The sequence below is a fragment of the Hypanus sabinus genome, chromosome 2 (genome assembly GCF_030144855.1).
Source record: "Hypanus sabinus isolate sHypSab1 chromosome 2, sHypSab1.hap1, whole genome shotgun sequence".
Taxonomy (NCBI): Eukaryota; Metazoa; Chordata; class Chondrichthyes; order Myliobatiformes; family Dasyatidae; genus Hypanus; species Hypanus sabinus.
In genome coordinates, this window is record NC_082707.1 from 185,282,266 (window position 1) to 185,302,249 (window position 19,984).

The 19,984-nt window shown below is 39.5% G+C and overlaps 1 protein-coding gene across 6 annotated transcripts in view; it reads left to right on the forward strand.

The window, feature by feature from the left end:
* Positions 1-3,805: 3,805 nt before the first annotated feature.
* Positions 3,806-19,984, forward strand: part of foxn3 (forkhead box N3) — a 378,764-nt gene continuing 362,585 nt past the window's right edge. For 2 of the 6 annotated variants that reach the window (XM_059961361.1, XM_059961330.1), the window contains exon 1: positions 3,806-4,067. The gene's annotated coding sequence lies outside the window, so the exon portion shown is untranslated. Of the gene's footprint in view, positions 4,068-5,655; positions 6,154-16,811; positions 16,860-19,984 lie in introns of those variants that run through there. The other 4 variants (XM_059961336.1, XM_059961352.1, XM_059961343.1 and 1 more) reach the window with 3 other exon arrangements.

Consider the following 19,984-nt stretch of genomic DNA (forward strand, 5'->3'; position numbering starts at 1 on the left):
TTGTGTGTGTTGGACATTTTCTATTTTCCTTCCTCCTATCGTGCAGAGGTACAAAACCCCAAAAGCCTATTCCACCAGGACCATTCAACTGGCATTCTGTACAACAAGGTGGACTTTGGACCTCACCATCTACCTTGTTATGATCTTGCATGTTATTGTCTGCCTGAATTGCACTTTCTCTTCAACTCTAACATTTCATTCTGCATTCTGTTCAGAATCAAAATCAGGTTTAATACCACTAGCATATGTTGTGAAATTTGTTGTTTTATGGCAGCAGTACGTTGCAATAAAAGCTATAAATTACAGTAAATATATATTTTAAAAATTAAATGAAATAAGTAGTGCAAAAAGAGAGGTGAAAATAAAGAGGTAGTGTTCATGGGTTCTTTCTACACGCAGAGGAGAAGAAGCTGTTCCTGGAATGTTGAGTGTGTATTTTCAGGCTCCTGTATATTCTCCCCAATGAGAAGAGGGCATGTCCTGGGTGAAGGGAGTCTTTAATGATGGATGGTGCCTTCTGTATTGGTACCACCTCAATCCTGTTGTAGTGAAATGATCTGTGTGGATGGGGAGGGGAATGTCCACATTTTGGACTGAGATCCTTCATCAGGACTGGTTCAAAGTACAAATTAAATGTATTATCAAAGTACATATATGTCACCATATACATCCCTGAGATTCATTTGCTTGTGGGCATACTCAGCAATTCTGTAGAATGATAACCATAACAGAATCGATGAAAGATCACCCAACTAGGATGTTCAACCAGAGTGCAGAAGACAACAAACTGTGCAAATACAACGTTACGAATGTGCCGCAACTCTGAGGGGCCGAAGGGTACAAAGTCGCCCCCCCCCCTTTTTGAGAATCACAAGATCGCTATTAATTCGGGTCTGAGACCCGGGAAATGAGAGAGAGACGTCCAGAATACACAAGGTTTGGAATGTGTCCTGACCTCAGCAAAACGAAACCACTGATAACGGCCATTGTCTCTTGGAGACGGAATTGTGTATTGAGTACTGTACTATTCATTGAAAACCCTCAGGGAACAACCAGAGTGGTCTGGTTGAGGGATTGCATCATCCCAACCTGATTGACATCTGAGACCCTGTGAGTAAGGATAAAAGGGAACAGCCCCTTTAGATGCACCAGGAGAAACGCTAGATCCCGTGACAGCGTTTAATAGCGACAGCCGGTGGGGGGCTCATGTGAGTCCTCCCTTGCCAGGGTGGCGGGCTCACCACAGAAGAATGGTTTAGCTAAAGGAGAGGTCACAATTGAACGGCCACGACAAAAGAGACACCTGACGGATCAAAATCATAAAAGGAAAAGCCGGCAAGTTTTTCTCCCAAATCTCTCTCTCTCTCCAACCATTGCCACCCAGCGGTCCCCAAAGGCTGCAGCCTGCATGAACTGAGTGAACTTTATATTTCCATTGGACAATACATTATCCCCTAGACAACGATAGAGCTTATTTCTTATTATTATTATACCCACACTTTTAGATTTAGTATTGACGATGTATATTATCTGTATATTTGCATTGATATTATTTTTGTGTATTTTTACTAATAAATACTGTTAAAAATAGTATCATCAGACTTCAACGGACCTCTCTATCTTTGCTGGTAAGTGACCCAGTTACGGGGTTCGTAACAACAAAAAGAGATAATCATAAATAAATAGTCATAGAAAAGTACAGCACAGAAACAGGTCCTTCAACCCATCTAGTCCATGCCAAAACCATTTAAACCATTTAAACTGTCTACTCACATTGACCTGCTCTGGAACCATTGCCTGCCATACCACTACCATCCATGTACCTATCCAAACTTCCCTTGAAATCAAGCTTACATGCCCACTTGTGCTGGCAGTTCGTTTCACATTCTCATGATCCTCGGCATGAAGAAAGTCCCCTCATGTTCCCTGTAAACTTTTCACTTTTCACCTCTGGTTGTAGTTGCAACCAAACACAGTGGGAAAAAAAACCTGCCTGCATTTACCCTGTCAATATCCCTCATAATTACTGCCCTCTACTGTGCCTATTGTCTTGTTTATTATTTATTGCAATGCCTGTACTGTTTTGTGCACAGTTCTGGGTAGGTCTGTAGTCTAGTGTAGTTTTTTTTGTGTTGTTTTACGTAGTTCAGTGTAGTTTTTGTATTGTTCATGTAGCACCGTGGTCCTTAAAAACGTTGTGTCATTTTTACTGTGTAGTTTACCAGCAGTTATGGTCGAAATAACAATAAAAAGTGACTTGACTTGAATTTTGTATACCTCTATCAAATCTCCTCTCAGTCTTCTATGTTCTAAGGAATAAAGTCCTAATCTGTTCAATCTTTTCTTATAACTCAGGTCCTTAAGATTTTTTCTTTGTACTCTTTCAACCTTGTTTACATTATTCCTGCAGGTATGAATAAAATTGCACACAATACTCCAAATTAGGCCTTACAAACATCTTGTACAACTTCAGCATAATATCCCAATTCCTGTACTCAATTATTTGAATTATGAAGACCAATGTACCTAAGGCATTCTTTACGACCCTATATACCTGTTCTACCACATTCCTCAGTGCCCTACGGTTCACTGTGTAAGACCTTGGTTGGTCCTACCGAAGTGCAAAGCCTCACACTTGTCTGCATTGAATCCCATCTGCAATTTTTCCAGCTGAACCAGATTTCTCTGCAAGCTATGATAGCCTTCCTCGCTCTCCACTGTACAGCCAATCTTGTACAGTCATCTGCAAATTTGCTGATCTAGTTAGCCACATTATCATCTAGATCGTCGATAAAGATGACAACAAAAATAGACCCAGCACTGATTCTTGTTACACTCCACCAGCCACAGGCCTCCTACTAACATCTACCAACAGTCATCTATTTATACTCTCTGGCTTCTCCCACATAGCCAATGTCTAATCTAATTTACTATCTCATCTTGAATGCTGAGTGACTGAACCTTCAGTCACAATAATAAATAAATATCATTCTCACATGTACATTGGTACATGTGACAATAATAAACCAATTTATCTATTCTCACTGTTTTATTTAAGCCTGTAGGCTGTCTATCCCCTCATGGCTGTGATGCTATTGCAAGCAATCAACTTGGCGCTTGCTTTGATAGACACAACACTCCCCTCCATCAAAGCCATTTTCAAGAAGCAGTGGTCAAGTCAGAGGCATCCATTGTTAAGGACCTTGTGACCCAGAACATGCCCTCTTCTCGTTTCTGTCATCAGGGAGAAAGTACAGGAGGCTGAAGACACACTCAACCTTTCAGAAACAGCTTCTTCCCCTCTGCCACCAGACTTCTGAACTGCCCATGAACACTACCTCACTATTTGGCTCACTTTTTGCACTACTTTTTGTTATGTTTCTTATTGTGACTTGCAGTATATTGATGTCTTGCACTGTATTACTGCCGTAAGAACACATTTCATTGATAGTAAACCTGATTATGATTGTGAAATTTCACATTACATAAGTAAACGGTAACAAATCTCAATCTGATCCCGGCCGAACGCGCGCACTCTGGGGCTGCTCGGCGCGCGCGCGCGCGCACGGCCGCCTTCCGTCGCACGTGCAGGCCCGCGTGCGCACGGCGCCGCCACATGCAAATTACCGCCAAAACGTCCGACGTCGAGATGGCGGCTGGCACCGCCCGCCGCCGCCCCTATTGGTTGCTCGCTATGCCATCGGGCGCCGTTCCCACCAGCCCCGTGCCTCCCACCGAAGCTTTGCGGCCCGTTTTCGGGGCGAGCCGGACCCAAAAGGCGGGCGATTTACTTAATAAAAGTGCAGAGAGCGGGCGTAGAAAGTGGGTCGGGGAGGTCAGATCCTGGAGGCCGCAGCCCCCATGGCGGAGGGAGTTGTGGCTGGCTGCTTCGTCTCCTTGGCGACGGCTGGGGATATCCGAGCGTTATTGAGCGATCACTCTCTCCTCCCTCCTTTATTTAAAAAAATAAACACTTTTTTTCTCGGACGGGTGGGGGGGGGGGAACCCGAATGCTGCAAAAAAATCCTTTTGTGTTCGTCAACAGCCATCTTAGCATGACATGAAGTGTAAGTAGACATCAAGCTGTCTGATTATGTCTTAGCTCGGTGTAAGCATTTTATTTTGCTGCCTTTTTTATAATTCATTCCTCTCCACCCTATCTCTGACTCAGTAAAGTTGCAAACCCAGTAAGCTTGATGAGTGTCACTTCAGTTTAACGTGGTAATTTCTCTTGCTTTTTAAAACCCTTAGCACTTTGGTTTGTAACATTGTTTTTCAATCATGTTCTCCGTGTAAATCCTTATCCACAACCCACCGTCACTGGGGTGAAATTTGACCTTTTATCCAAAGCTCAACTCATGACATTGCAGCCCGGTGTTTGGTTTAAATGCGCAAAAAAAAAACGTCGCATTTCCGAGACTCCGCTAGTTTAAAACCTTTGCAAAGATTTTTAACTCCCTCGTTCACTTTTTCTGGTTCTGGCATCTGTCACGTTAATGCGCACCTCTTTAGAAAAAGACATTACTTTTAGTAGCATGCACACTTTCCTCTCTCATGTTAACTCTTTAAACAATAAGTTTTTATTTAGGTTTTACTTTTGTAAAACCCGCTCGCTATTACTGAAATTGTGTCGCCCTGTCGATCTTCCGTGGAGGGAGCAGCGTTTCGCTCCATGTAGTTGTCAACACGGCAATGCCCTCGGTGGCTCGGGTAATGGAATTTTCCCTGTGGATATTGCGATCAAAATTCCATCTCATCAACCATTTCTCATTCTGGAATCCTTGTGCACCTCCTTCCCTAATTTTAAACCACAATCTTACTGTTCAATGTTGTGGCGCCAGATAACGTTTGACTTGCGAAAGAAAATGCAACGTTTGCACGAAGGACGAAATGCAGGGAGAAGTGCAAGTGTCACGGGCTTTCCCGTGTCGCGGTCTCTCTCAAACACACGGGTTGTTTCCTGTATGCAAACTCGGAAGCTTTAGCCCGTGCTATTTAATCCAAGGTGACAGACAAACTGTTTATGTGGCGACCAGCTCCTCCAGAGAAAGCCATAGACAGCGATATGCCACTTGACCTTTGACAGTTAGGTGGCCTAATGAAAAGATCTACCAGCAATTAACCCAGATTATAAAGTTCAGGCGATTGCACAATCCGTTTGAATCCAATGCTTAGCGGCGCTGTAGTGCTTGAATCTGCAAATCTGTTCTGTGTAATGGGACTTGACAAAAACCCTATAAACACGACTGCCTTCCGTGGAAAACAACGCTTGTGCTATCTATAAAGACTAAGAGTGCTTTGCCAGCTTCGTACTTTTCCAAAAATAGAAGGCAAGGGATTGTGGGCAGGAGTCTTGTGATTTTCTTTCCGTACGTAATGTAAACCAGATGGTATGTGTGGAGGAATTGCCACGCAGACCAAACAGTATACAATCAAATCACTTGCGCCCACTTTGTAGGCATGGGATCAGATTTCGCTCTCCGAGCTTTAAATTAAATGTTTATTTTGAACGAGCTGAGATTTTGATGATTTTAAAATATATATATATATAAACGTTGATTCACGCATTACAATAAAGGCAAGTTCATTTCGCCACAGCATGGAACAAGTAAACCGAGTGCATACGTTTGGCAAGGAAAGTTGAGGCCTTTTCTAACAAATAGCTATAGTTGAGAGCTTTCAACACTGTTTAATGTATTATAAAACAGCGTTAGTATTCAATTGCTTTTTCAACAGAATGTTTCTCAGACCTTCGTAAAGCAACCACAGGTACCTGTTGTTTACAGATGCCATTCGCGTACTTGAGGCCAATAGTGTACGGGGAATTCAAGATCAACCTACCCTATGGTTCGAGACAGAAACTTTGAACTGCCGGGTTACTGAAGTAACCCGATACATGCCATTTAGTTCGAATACTTGTCGACTACACAACAATTTTTTTCATAATAGGACTGGATTAGTTACGCGAAGTAGTGCAGCAATCAGTTGACAATATGTGTTCATGCAAAGAATTTATCGCACTGGTGGTTAGTCCCTGAAGTCTCCTAAAAAGGTGGCAGGCGTAGATTGATTTTAGCGTTTTTTACTTGAATTACACCGGTATCAAAGTGAAATATTTTAATAATGTATAAATGTAAAACGCAGTTTGGCAAGGTAAGAACTATATTAAGATTCAGGCTACTACTACTGTATAGACATTTCTGTATAAAATCAAATTACAATATAAATGTTGCGGATTTAAAATAGCTGGTACAATTTGGTCTTTTTTAATCATCAACAAAGAATTGCGGAGGCCCATCTTACCCCCTACAAGGATAGCTTGTTCCTTAATTCTAAGCACTGGCGATAAAGTAATGGCATTTTGCTCCTATTAAGTGTTTAACTTGATCTTGTACGTTAGGTACCATTAAGCTCCAAGGGACAGAAGGAACTACTTCACATGAAGGGATTAGTTCCTGACACCTACTTATCCTTAATATCATTACACATACACACATAAATACTTCTGTGAGTTAGAAACTGTCTGGATGCAAATTGCAATGAAATGGGAAAATAAGAAAAATAGTGAACTAATACAGTAATTGAATGATAAAATCAAAGTTGAGCTAATTGTCAATGCAAGAGTGTGTATATACTGTATATAAAATGCATAAGTACAGATGCAGTGAAACACTTGTTGCAGTATCACAGGTATGTAACATTAAGCAGCATCCACACAAACATTATACATAAAATATACACTTTTCACAAGAAAGAATACAATTAGAACAAAATTAGTCAATTTTAGTGCAAAGTGATCAGTCATGGTGCTGTTAAACTGGTGATTAGGGATTAATTAGTGATTAGTGAATTTTATTCATTTAGAAACATACCAATGGTTGTTCCCTAACCTCTCTCTGCAAAGTGATCATGGGTGTAAATTTAAAGATTGGCTTTGTACATAGTTTTGCAGTGTGCTGGGGGCTGCCTGCAAGTGTCACCATGCTTCCAGTACCAAGATAGCATGCCCACAACTCACTAACTCTAATTGTATGTCTTTGGGAACTGGAGTGTCCAGATGAAACCCACGCAGTCATGGGGAGAACATACAGACTATTTACAGACGGTGACAAGAATCAGTGATCCTTGGTGCTTTAAAGTGATTGTGCTAACAGTTATACTGCCATGCTGCCATTCATTATGTTTATTATACAAAATAGTTTATAAGTTATTTTATATGGCAATATCTAGGAAATGCTATGTTATTTTACTAGATGCAAGGAGAATTAAATGAATGCAACATTTTAGAGTACCAGGCTAAAATAACCAATTATATTGATCTGATTCTTTTCCTTGTATTCAAAAATATCAGTTATGTTCCCAATTGATAAAAGCCCAGCTTCTAAAGCTGAAAGTTTAGAACTAAACTTCATTTTGGTTGTTTGCCTCAGCATCTCTCTGTAAGGACATCAAAACTGGACACACTATTCTAGTTGTACCTGCAATTTTTCTCTTTAATTAAATTTGAGGAAAACACGTTTCAACTCCTGATCCATGGATTCTGAGGTAGCTGGTGAGGCCAATGTTGGATCAGCAGAGAGCACAGCTGAGGCAAGAAGTGTTTGACGGTAGGTGATTGGAATGGGAACTGATGTCTTTATACAATTTTCAGTGGGTCTTTGCATAGACTGATGAAGAGGTTTGATGTTCTCAGTGTTGTTTTCGATTTTCTTTATTTTGATTGGTCGTGGGCCAGAGATTTCCACATCAGGGAGGATGTTATATTTTCAAGGAGTCTGTGAGAATATCCTTGAAACATTTCCTCTTTCAGCTGTAACTAATGCTTTTAGTATATGTTTCCAGCTTCATGTTGTACTGACTATAAATTTTAACATTCATTTGATTTTCCCAGCAGTTGCAATACTGGTTTTGGACTCTCAAAGTGTGATGTCTATGAGCTCCATGTTATCCTCTCTCTTCATTACCATAAACAGATATATTTACTTGAAATACATGTGTCTGGAATTACTCAGATCCAAATACATAACTTTTAATTAACCACAAACTGGACCATTCCACTTGATCTCTAGATCAGTTGATATTTGATAAAATGTGTAGCTTTTGAGTCTGAACACTCTGACAGGATTTCATCCTTCAGTGCAGATTATAGTTCAGGCATGAATGTTATTGGCTTGGATAAAGTAGACAGACCAAATCTGTTGGCAGAGACCAGGGAGCACAAATTATAAAATCTGGGAAAACAGATATTTAAGGAGGATATGGGGTAAAACATTCTTGCGCATTGAGAGGATAATTTGAAAAATAGAGGAATGGGATTGATGAGATTGCTTTCCCAGGCTGTACATGGAGCTGGTATAAATGATGTAATTTACCATAATCTAGATTGCAAGGAACTATTCCAAGCAATGTTGTGTTTAAATACCAGTCCTGACGAAGGGTCTTGGCCCGAAACGTCGACAGTGCTTCTCCTGGCCTGCTGCGTTCCACCAGCATTTTGTGTGTGTTGCTTGAATTTCCAGCATCTGCAAATTTCCTCATGTTTGCGTCAATAACTGTGTAATTGCTTTTGAGTTAACAGATTATTGGCTCACAACTCATTGACTCAAATAATACAGTTAATCTAGACTACTGACGGAGTGCTGCATGTGTTAACATGTCTTTTAAATGAAATGTTAAACTAAACACACATGTACAATTCAAGTAGATGTATGAGACTCACAGCTATTGTTTTGAAAAACTGCTGCAAATAATTTTCCTGGTATCTTGTCCATCATTTATTCCTGGTGTTCGGTTACAATAACATTAACTGCATTTCTGAAGTAATTTATTTACAGTGAAATGTTTGGCATACTCTGTAAATTAACATTTGTCCATTTTAAAAATAACTATAGAGTAAATTGTTTAGGTGCAGTTTATAATGTTGATTGAATTTTGGAAAAAGCTGGGATTATTTTGATCATTGTTGTAAATTGTTGATGTGCAAATGTTAGATAATGGGCACATACTGTAATTGATTGGTGGTTCTACCTTCATACAAATATACCTTCCAATTCACTTTATAAGACCTAATATCTTTGTGAGTTGTAAAATTTAAATCCATCAATTGCAGTTTTGAAGTAGCATAATTTCTCACAGTACCTGCCTTAATTCTGTGCAAATATAACTGGTGGATGTGCATGTGGACATCAGCAGAATTTTTGCATAGACAATATTGTTACTTTCTGGTTTGCCAACTGACATGGAAATCTTTATAATTTTCCCTTGTGATTTGATTACAAAATATCACACTTGGTTGGTTGGTATGAATATTGAGTATTTGAGAAGCATGAGACTTAAACTTGTCAATTTAAAGAGAAGACTGAATTTTATTTTTTTATTTGATATCTGAGAGAAATCTACTTGATGGTGGTTCCCTAGGGTTCTGAGGCGGGAGGTGCAGAAGCCTTAGGTGCCACGCACAAGGTCAGGAACAGTTATTACCCGACAGCTGTCAGTCAGGCTTCTGATTTGGTGTGGATAACTTCAATCACCACTACTTTCAACTGATTTTACGACTTACAGATTCACTCCCAAGGACTCTTACAATTCACGTTTTCAGTATTAATTTTTAGTTGCACTTTGGTTGTTTGTCAGTATATATTTAAAAATCATTTTTCATAAAATTCTATCACATTTTTCAAGAAAATTAATCTCAATATGGTAACTTATATGTACTTGAATAATAAATTTACTCTGTACTTCGATAGGCAATTTTAGATGTATTTTAAATTTTAAATGTTAAGTTGGGTTCTGCATTCACTGAACAAACAACAGAAAAGTAAAATTGAAGGAAACCAGGATGATGCTGTATAACTGGTATATTACAATAATATTAGGGAAATAATGAAAACTGCAGTAACTCAAGGGGCAAGGGGCAAAAACTATAGAAGGATGAATGAGTCAAAAACCCAATTTTTTGAACTCCTTAGATGATAATCTGTCATTCCCCAAACACAAGTATCGACATCCATTCTACATAATCTCCTTCATAGGGAAGACTCTCACCCCACTAATCAATCTTGTGAATCTTTGCTGAAACACTCATTTAGGCAAGTATGTTTTTCCATGCACATAATATATTTTTGGATTTTAAGAAAATGAAGGTTTGAGTAGAGAAAATTAGCAGCAAGCTAAATAGACCAGTCATGAATTCATTGGATTACAGAGCAGACACAAGGTGTTAATTTCCTACTACTAGTATTCCAGGCATGATCTTTGTCAAAATACTATATGATTCCAGGAAGTCTTATCCTTGTTAACTCTGACTTTGCTTTCCTGATTGTTTGAGTTCTGTGTATAAAGACACCTAAGTTTCTGTGATGCAAGAATTGTACAGTAGGTCAAGCAGCATCTGTTTGGGCGGGGGGGGGGGGGGAGGAAAGGGAAGGAACTATTGATGTTTTGGGTTGAGATACTGCCAACTAATGATTTTTCAACACTTCAATGATTTTTAATTATTCTTACCAATGTGAATAACTGTGCAAGAGAATAAGGTAAGAATGTTTTGGTTTTGAATGAGCTGAGTATTATGGAGAATGGATATGGGAAGTCAGCAGCCAGTAAGGAGACGAATTTCAAGGTTGTATATGGCATTGTTCCTTCCTCTTGTTCTAAGTGCTCTTTCCTCTCCCCTCCAAATTGCATTTTCTAATTACCCCCGTTAGACTTCAATTTTAAAATAGTCAAATTAACATATGTAAAGTTTTGTTTTTAATTTCAATTATTAGAATGTTTACTTGTGTTAATTGCCAACAGAGCATGTCCATTGAAGAAATATTTTGGAGCCCCATCTGACAAGAATTTTAATTGATATAGTGTGTTTTAATTGTAGAGAACAGCAATGGAACCTTTATTAAGGTAGTGTAGCGGTGTGCTACACGCAGCGCTAAAATTACGACACGGAGTCGAAGGAAAAACTTTATTCGAAATCTTCAGCCTCACTTTTAAGCCTCCCTCAACCTGCCTCCCGTGGCGCAGAGGCTCCAAAGCTCTGTGCTCGCAAACCCCCGTAGGCTATCTAATTGTGAGTCGGTTCGGATGTGCCAGGAAATGGGTCGCCACAGTATCATAGAAATGTAATGCCCAAGTCTAGACATTTTTACATTACAGTTGCATTGACCAACATAAGCATTTTTATATATTGCAGGTCAGTATGAGAATGCTTTTGGTGAATGTAAATTGTCTTGTACTAGAAGTCATTTTACTCAGGAGGGCTGATCTTTTTGAATATTCTGTTCATTTTTTTTTGAACCTCAAACTTCAGATTATTGAGGAAAAAAACCATTCAAAAAAATTAACATCATCAAAGTTGGGGGCATACAGGTTTGCTAGTGCAACTTTAGTGTTATATAGTTTGCCAGAAACAATAATAAAACGGCCATTAATATCAGATATTTTATTATGGAGTTCAAAAGGAATATTTGAGTTAATAAGAATGGAGACTCCCCTAGCTTTAGTGGTAAAGGATGAATGAAAATGCTGACCCGCCCACATTGACAAAAGCCGGGAGTTATCGGAACAACGAATATGAGTTTCTTGAAGGAAAGCAATGTCAGCTTTGAGTTGTTTGATATGTGAGAATACCTTCCTCCTTTTAACAGGGTGATTCAATCCCTTTACATTCCAGCTCACGAATTTAAGTGCACTAGCCATTATTGATTACTAATACATAAAAGGCAGAAGGCATATAAAAAGTCAAGCAGTACAATTGCAGTCTGGGAGCAGAGAAGCAAACATAGATTCGTAAAATCAACACATATACATGTCCTGAGCAATAAAGAGATATAATATATACAGTGAGTGATGTTGGAACTAGAAAATTCACCCCACCCACACAACCCAAAACTAGACGGCTACCAAAACAAGTAGCTAGCTCTACCAAAAAAATTAACCCAAATACAACTTCCAGATCTGTGTCATTAACAGCAGTTCTGTATAAATACTATAATAAATAGTAACTAGTTTATGCACTAAAAAACATAACTACAGATTAGAACACCTTCTGCAGGAATATAAAACTTAATACAGAGAAAATCGGAAGAGGACCAAAACTAACCTACCAGCGAAAAAATTATAGAAGAATAAAGTAAGAGAAAGGAAAAAAAAGGGATAAAAAAAAGGAGAGGAAGGGGAAAATTATAAATTCAAGACGAGTATTTATCGACCATTTACAGAGAAGAGAGAAAAAAATTCAGAAATTAGAAAAAAGGGGTGAAGAAAAGAAAAAAGTATAGTAAAATAAATAAACATAAAAAGAAGGAAAAATAGATCGGCAATTAAACTGTGAACCAACAAACAGGAAGGCCTTCACTGAAGACTTCAAACCTCCAAAACAAGTTAAAGTCAGTTGTAGAACTCTGTAGATAAAGTTGTAGATTTCACACACACCAAATCCAGGGAGAGATTGTCAACAGCCCTTAGAGTTTCGGTGAATAATGTCTGAATGATTCAAGTAAAGTCTGAGTCCAGAAAAAGTAATTTTACTACGAGAAGTACTTATCCACCATTTTAGGAGGTCTGTTCGGGTTCCGAAGATGGCTGGATAGCCGGAAGACTTGCCACAAATGCTTCAGCTTCCTTGGCTGACTTAAACCATTTGTATTTCCCAGTGTTAAGTTTGATTCGTAGATCAGCAGGGGAACGAAGCGAAGGTTTAAAACCACAATCAAAAAGCACTTTCATTGCACCTTTAAACTCAGCGCGCATCTTTAAGGTTTGGGGTGCAAAATCTTCCACAAAGCGAATGGTTGTATCCTAGAAAATAAAAGAACCTCTGCGATGTGCCTCTACGATCAGACGGTGTTTTACCTGGTATTGATGGAAGCACAAGATTACTGGTCGCGGGCGATTGCCCAGAATTCCGGCGGGAACATGGACCCGGTGTGCCCGTTCGAGCTCAGGCGGGTTCGGGAGCAAATCTTTCCCGAATATCTCACAGAGAAACTCGGCGAAAAACTTCACTGTTGATCCCTGGCCTCTGGCAATCCAAGAATTCTAAGATTGCAGCGTCTGCTGCGATTTTCGAGATCCACCGTTTTGAAAAGGAGTTTGTTACATTTTTCCTCCAAGCTGGAACAGAGAGTCTCCAAGTATCGAACACAACTTTCTAAATCTTCAGAAGTCGAATCGATGCGAGATAAGTGTTGGGCATGTTTGCCCACCTTGTCGTTGATTTGATCAATCTTGACCTCCAACTGTTTGAAAGCGGTTTTGAATTCCTTTAAGTTTTCGTCTCGGAGCTGACCGAGCGCAGCCAGGGTCTCATCTGAGAGAGCCGGAGCTTCCTTTCTCCCGGATTTAGAGCTCTTGCTAGACATTGTAAGTTAGAGATGTTCACAGGCAAGTAAGAGGTACCGAAAAAGTTCCCAACTAAAAATGGAGACATTTAGTGCAAAGATAGCGACAGTAACGGAACAAAACTTCGGAGCAGCTAAGCAATCGCCATCTTACTGGAAGTCCCCAAACTTCAGATTATTGAAAAAGGTTGCAAGTAAATGTTTTATTTTGACATTTTAATGATGTATATAATTAAGAGCTAATACTGGCTTGCTCTCAACCCATTTGAACTGGTTTAACACTGGAAGATTAGATGTTGGGAACAATCTTAAAGTAACTATTACTTAGTCCTCAAACTCTGGGGCAGCCCAGTGGTGTAGCTGGTTAAGTTGGTGCCTTGCACCCATAGTGATCTGTTTTAGTTCCGATATCCAGTGCTGTCTGTGTGGAGTTTGCATGTCCTCCCTGTGATTGCGTGGGTTTCCACCCCTATCCCAAGGGAATGTGAGATGGTAGGTTAATTGGCTATTGTTAATTGCCTCCGTGTATAGGTGAGTAGCAGAATCTGCAGAGTGGGTGGAGAGTTGATGGAGGTGTCGGGAATAAAATGGGACTACTATAAATTGGATGCATTATAGTTGGCACAGACTTTTTCCATACTATAATAACTCTGTCTCTAATTGGTAATTAATTTCAATCACATATCAAAGGGAAATTCATAATGAAAGTGAATTTGGGTTTCATTACATCACAGTATCTTATTGAGTCATATAAATTGAATTGTAGGATGTTAAAACCAAATGAGAAGAAATTTTTATTTTGAATAATTAATATGCATCTTCAAGAGGGTGTGTATACTTGAACATATTTCTCTTAAACTATTGCATAAAGAGCTGATAACTTTGAAGGGCGATCTGTGAGTTCCTGAGTAAATGCTTACAAAGTTGAATTTGCATAGGTTTGCAAGAAAAGATTTGGAGCTGCTCTTAGAGCTTTAACTAATTTGGCACGATTAGTCACCAGAACACCCAACACTTAATTCAAATAGCCAAGAGTTTACAGTGGATCTCTGGAGATTTCAAGAAGAGAAGAGCACCAGCAAGTAAATTATTGAATTAACATCTGGGTAAATATCAGCAATTTGGAAGCAATCATCAAAAAGAAAATGAGCCTGCATATTAAGAAACCAATGGAAAAAAGGCAAAATTCATAACAGTAGCAATTTGAAATTAGTAGGAGAGAAATAGTGATAAACTTGAAACAAAAGATGAATTTCATCAACTTTGCTTGAAGCAGTGGTTCGTGGATCATAATGAGTTTTGGAAAGGATCTTTCATGCTTCACTGAAATTCAGCAACATCAGTTCAACATGCTTCACATCACCTTAGATCACCTGGACAATACGAACACCTATGTCAGGATGCTGTTCGTTGACTATAGCTCAGTGTTTAACACCTTCATTCCTCCAATCCTGATTGATAAACTAGAGAACCTGGGCCTCTGTACCTTCCTCTGCAAAAGAATCCTCAACTTCCTAACCAGAAAAACACAATCTGTGCAGATTGGTAATAATATCTCCTTGCTGATGATCAACACTGGCACACCTCAGGGATGTGTGCTTGGCCAACTTCTCTACTCTCTCTATGTGCATGACTGTGAGGCTAGGCAGAGTTTAAATGCCATCTATAAATTCCCTGATGATACAACCATTGTTGGCAGAAACTCAGATGGAGATGAGAGGATGCTCAGGAGTGAGATATACCAGCTAGTTGATTGGTGTTGCAGCAACAACGTTGCACTCAGTGTCAGTAAGACCAAAGAGCTGATTGTGGACTTCAGAAAGGGTAAGCCAAGGGAACATGAACCAGCCTTCAAAGGGGGATCAGAAGTGGAGAGAGGGAGCAATTTCAAGTTCCTGGGTGTCAAGATCTCTGAGGATCTAACCTGGTTTCAACATATCAATGCAGCTACAGAATAAGGAAGGCAAGACCATGGCTCTATTTCATTAGGAGTTTGCGGAGATGTACCATGGAGATAATTCTGACAGACTGCATCACAGTTTGGTTTTGGGGAGGGGGGTGGGTGCTGCACAGGATTGAAAGAAGCTACAGAAATTTGTAAAATTAGTCAGCTCCATATTGGGTATCAGCCTCTGTAGTATCCAAGACATCTTCAAGGAGCAGTGCCTCAGAAAGGCGACACCCATTATTAAGGAACCTAATCACCTAGGACATGCCCTCTTCTATTTGTTACCGTCAGGAAGAAGGTACAGAAGCCTCAAGGCACACACTCAGCAATTCAGGAACAGCTTCTTTATCTCTGCCATCTAATTCCTAAATGGACATGAAGAACCCTACCTCATTTTGAAAAAAAAAATTCTGTTTTTTCACTATTTTTAACTATTTAATATATAGGTATTCTTACTGTAATTGATTTATTTATTTTTTTCTTTTTATATTATCATGTATTGCTGTCGCTAAGTTAAGAAATTTCATGACATATGCTGGTGATAGTAAATCTGTTTCTTATTCAGTCTCTGAACCTGGACCTACAGATTTGGCATGGAAACAGTCCCTTCAATCTACTGAGCCAATGCCAACCATCGAGCACACATTCTCACTAATATTATGTGGATCTCATTTTATTCTGTCCACATTCCTATCAAGTCTCTTATTTTCTGCTGTATACTGGGAGCAATTTGCAGTGGTCAATTAATCTACCAATCTGCACATTTTTAGGAAGTTGGAGGAAACTGGAGTAACTGGCCCACTGTGTCTGTGCCATCCATCCAGCACTTATCAAAACTAATTGCATTTCCCAGCACTCAACTCATACTTCTATGCAATGGCATTTAAGGTGCTTATCTAAATACTTGTTAAACATTGTGAATCCTCCATCATCTCCCAGGCTGTGAGTTCCAATTTTCAATATCCACCTGGCTGGAAAAAAATGTTCCCCAAATCCTGTCGAAATCTCCTACCTTTTGTTTTGAAGCAATGCCCTCTGTCTATAAAAATAATTGCTATCGGGGAGTTTTGCTCACCACCTATCCTATCTGTTGCCACAAATAATTCTGTTTGTATAAAATTCACAATCTGATTGTTTGGAAATCCCAGTAGTTTGGCATGTGACTCACTTAGTCCTGATTCATGCACTCCTGTTAACACACCCTGGGGCCCAGGTCCCTTTGCTTGTTTTCACACACTGGTCCTGGTTCTTGCCCTTCCACTCACACTCTGGGATCTTGGTTCTAGTACAACTTTTAAAACTCATTTGGGCTCTGGTTCCCAAGTATTCTTTAACTTCTCCAGGCCCCCAGGTCCTCCACTCCTTTTAAACTCAACTGAAGCCCCAGCTAAAAGGGGCAAGCACAACCTTTATCAGACCTAGAGCCCTGCAGCAATTGCTTATCACTTGGAATGCATCATTAGGTCTGTATCTTCTAATCAGACTGCTATTGTTTCATTGTGCAGGAGATCTTGGTCTTACAAATTTGCCCTTGTCTGTAGGAATTGAGTGAATGCACAACTTTGCTTCAATTTTAGGTGAGTTGTAGAATCTAAGGGGAGTTAATGAGAATGTAAGGAGAATAATGGGGTTAATGTCAGATTCATGTAAATAATTCAATGAGAATCAGTAGGTTGAAGGGCATGTTTTCATGCTGTACCTCCTCTTGGCTCTGCTTAGTTTTTATTCAGGGGAAAAATCAAAGTTTAAAGTAAATTTATTATCAAAGTATGTTGATGTCACCATGTACTATGCTGAGGTAGTAAAAAATCCCTGTGGGTTGATTGATGAACGTTGTTAAGCGAAATGAAATTGGGAATTGTATGGCTCAACAGAGGATAGTCACCAGGATTTTCAGTGATAATGAAGAGAGACTGGAAAGATGGGGTTTGCTTTCTTTTGAGCAGAGAAAGCAGGGTGTTCTTCTTGGAGAGAAAAAGCAGAGGTTTGATTAAAGTAGAAGATTAGATTTATTTGTCACTTGTACTTTGAAACATACAGTAAAATGCTTTGTTTGCCTCAATGACACAGTCTGAGGATTGTTCTGGGGGCAGTTTGCAAGTATTGCCATGCTTCTGGGGCAATGTAGCATGCCCACAAGTCACTAATCCTAAATCGTACATCTTTGGAATATGGGAGGAAACCAGAGCATCTTGAGGAAACCCATTGGGTCGTGGGGAAAATGTACTTATTTAAATACTCCTTAAATGGTATTTCTTACAGACATTACTTCTGTACAAATTTTAATAAAACTTCCTTAAAGATTTTAAAAACTTCCTTATAGGCAGCAATGGAATTGAGCCTGGGTCATTGGGGCTGTAATAGCATTACACTGACCACTACAATACCATGCCTTCTAGTTCTGGATCTCCTTTTAAAATCACCTGGATCCATTTCCTATGCTCTCTTGAAATTTACTGGGTTCACTGTAAAATTTATACTACTGTACCAAGTAGCATCTAAAAAGAGCATTGAAATTTTATTGGAATAATATCCAGTAATGTGAAAAATCTGCCAGTCTGGCGGCACCAAATATTCAGTGTGCTGGATTAATGGAGCTTTACTGTACCAGGGTGGCATGATAGCATAGCAGTTATCGCAGTGCTTTACAGTGCCAGCGATTGATGATTGGGGTTCAATTCCTGTTCTGTCTGTAAGGAGTGTACATCCTCCCTGTGACTATTTTCTCCAGGTGTTCTGGTTTCCTTCCTCATTCCAAAGACATAGTGGGTTAGTGTTAGTAAGTTGTGAGTATGCTGCGTTGGCTCTTGTAGCATGGCGATACTTGCAGGCTGCCCCCCATCACATCCTTGGACTGTGTTGCTTGTTGATGCAAATGATGCATTTAAGTGTATATTTAAATGTACATCTCACAAATAAAGCTAATCTTCTACCTTAATCAAGCCTGTTTTCTCTGCTCCAAAGAAAGTAAACCCAGCCTTTCCAGTCTCTCCTCATTCCTAGTGAAAATTCTGGTGAATATCCTGTTCAGCTACACAATCTCCATTTTCCTTTCTCAACACCACATAACCAATCAGGCTTCTCCCAACATGGGCAACACAGTGGCACAATTGACAGCTGCTGCCAGATGAGCATCCTGACCTTTGGTACTGTCTGTACAGATTGTTCATGTTCTTCCTGTGACTGTATAGGCTTCTTCCCAGAGCCCCAGTTCCCTTCCATATTTCCAAGATGCACAAATTGGTAGGTTAATTGGCCAGTGTAAATTATTTCTAGAATATAGGTGAGTGGTAGAATCTATGGGAGTTAACAGGAAAATCTGAAAAATAAAATGGGTTATGAAGGATTACTTGCTTGTGTTGTCCTGCTGAACATTGTGGCATGCCATTTTGGCACTGGAATGTGTGGAAACTCTTACAGCTACCCTCAGCACATCTTTAGGTTATGTTGGATATTAATGCAAACAACAGATTTTACTGTACAGTGTGTTTCAATATACTTGTGATAAATGAATCTGCATCTAAATAAATCCAAATCTAAAACAGGTGCTGATGATCAGCATGGACTTGATGGGCTGAAGAGTCAGTTTCCAAACTGTATGTCTATAATGTTCTACGACTTACCTCTTGTGTTAAGGAGTCGCCAAAGAAAAATGCTGCAATCTTCTCTTCCATTGCTGCTTTTTGAGACATGAGAAGTACTCTTATAGTTTGTAATATTATGCACATATAATGCTTGTGATGCTGCCTAGTCCATGTGTCATCACAAATTATTTCATTCTAATGCTAGTGTATGCTGTTTATGTGATAACAGGGAAAAATTTGTAGATGTTTGAGTGAAAAATCAAATTCTTAGGCAGGTGCACAAGGGCACAGCAGTTAGTGCTACTGTTGCACAACTCTTGTGACCCAAATTCAGTTCTAACGGTGGATGTGGTCAGTGTGGAGTTTGCCCCATGATAGGGTAGGATTTCCTCTCTGCTCCATTCCTTACACAACCCTATCAGACCTTGGTTAGATCATTCGTGGAATATTGTGTTTAGTTTTGGTGACCTCATTATAGGAAGGATGTGGAAGCTTTAGAAAGGGTGCAGTGGAGATTTACTGGAATGCTGCCTGGATTAGAGAGCATGTCTTAAGAAGATAGTTTATGTGAGCTAGGTCTGTTCTCTTTGGAGTGAGGGAGGATGAGAGGTGACTTGATAGAGGTGTACAAGATGGTAAGGGGCATAGATCAATTGAACAACCAGAGACATTTTCACAAGGCAGATGGGAATATGGTTAATGTAAGGGAAATAATTTTAAGGTGATTGGAAGAAAGCATAGGGCAAGGTCAGAAGTAATTTCTTTTCAGAGAGAATATCTACATGGATGCCCTGCCAGGGATGGTGGAGAAGACATATATTAAGAGCATTTGATAGGCTCATGAATGATTAAAAAAAAATGGAGGGCTATGTGAGAAGAAAAGGCTAGATTGAATTGATCTTAGACTAGTCAAAAGGTTTGCACAACATGGTGGGCTGAAGGGCCTGTAGTGTGCTGTAATGTTCTATGTTCAATGCAAAGATATGCTGGTTGGTTAATTGGCTAGTGTAAACTATTCCCTTGTGTTGATAAATGGTGAAGGAATTAAAGGTGAGTTGATGAGTATGTGAGAGACCAAGGGAAATAAAGAGAGGATGAATAAGTTTTCTCTATAGGGA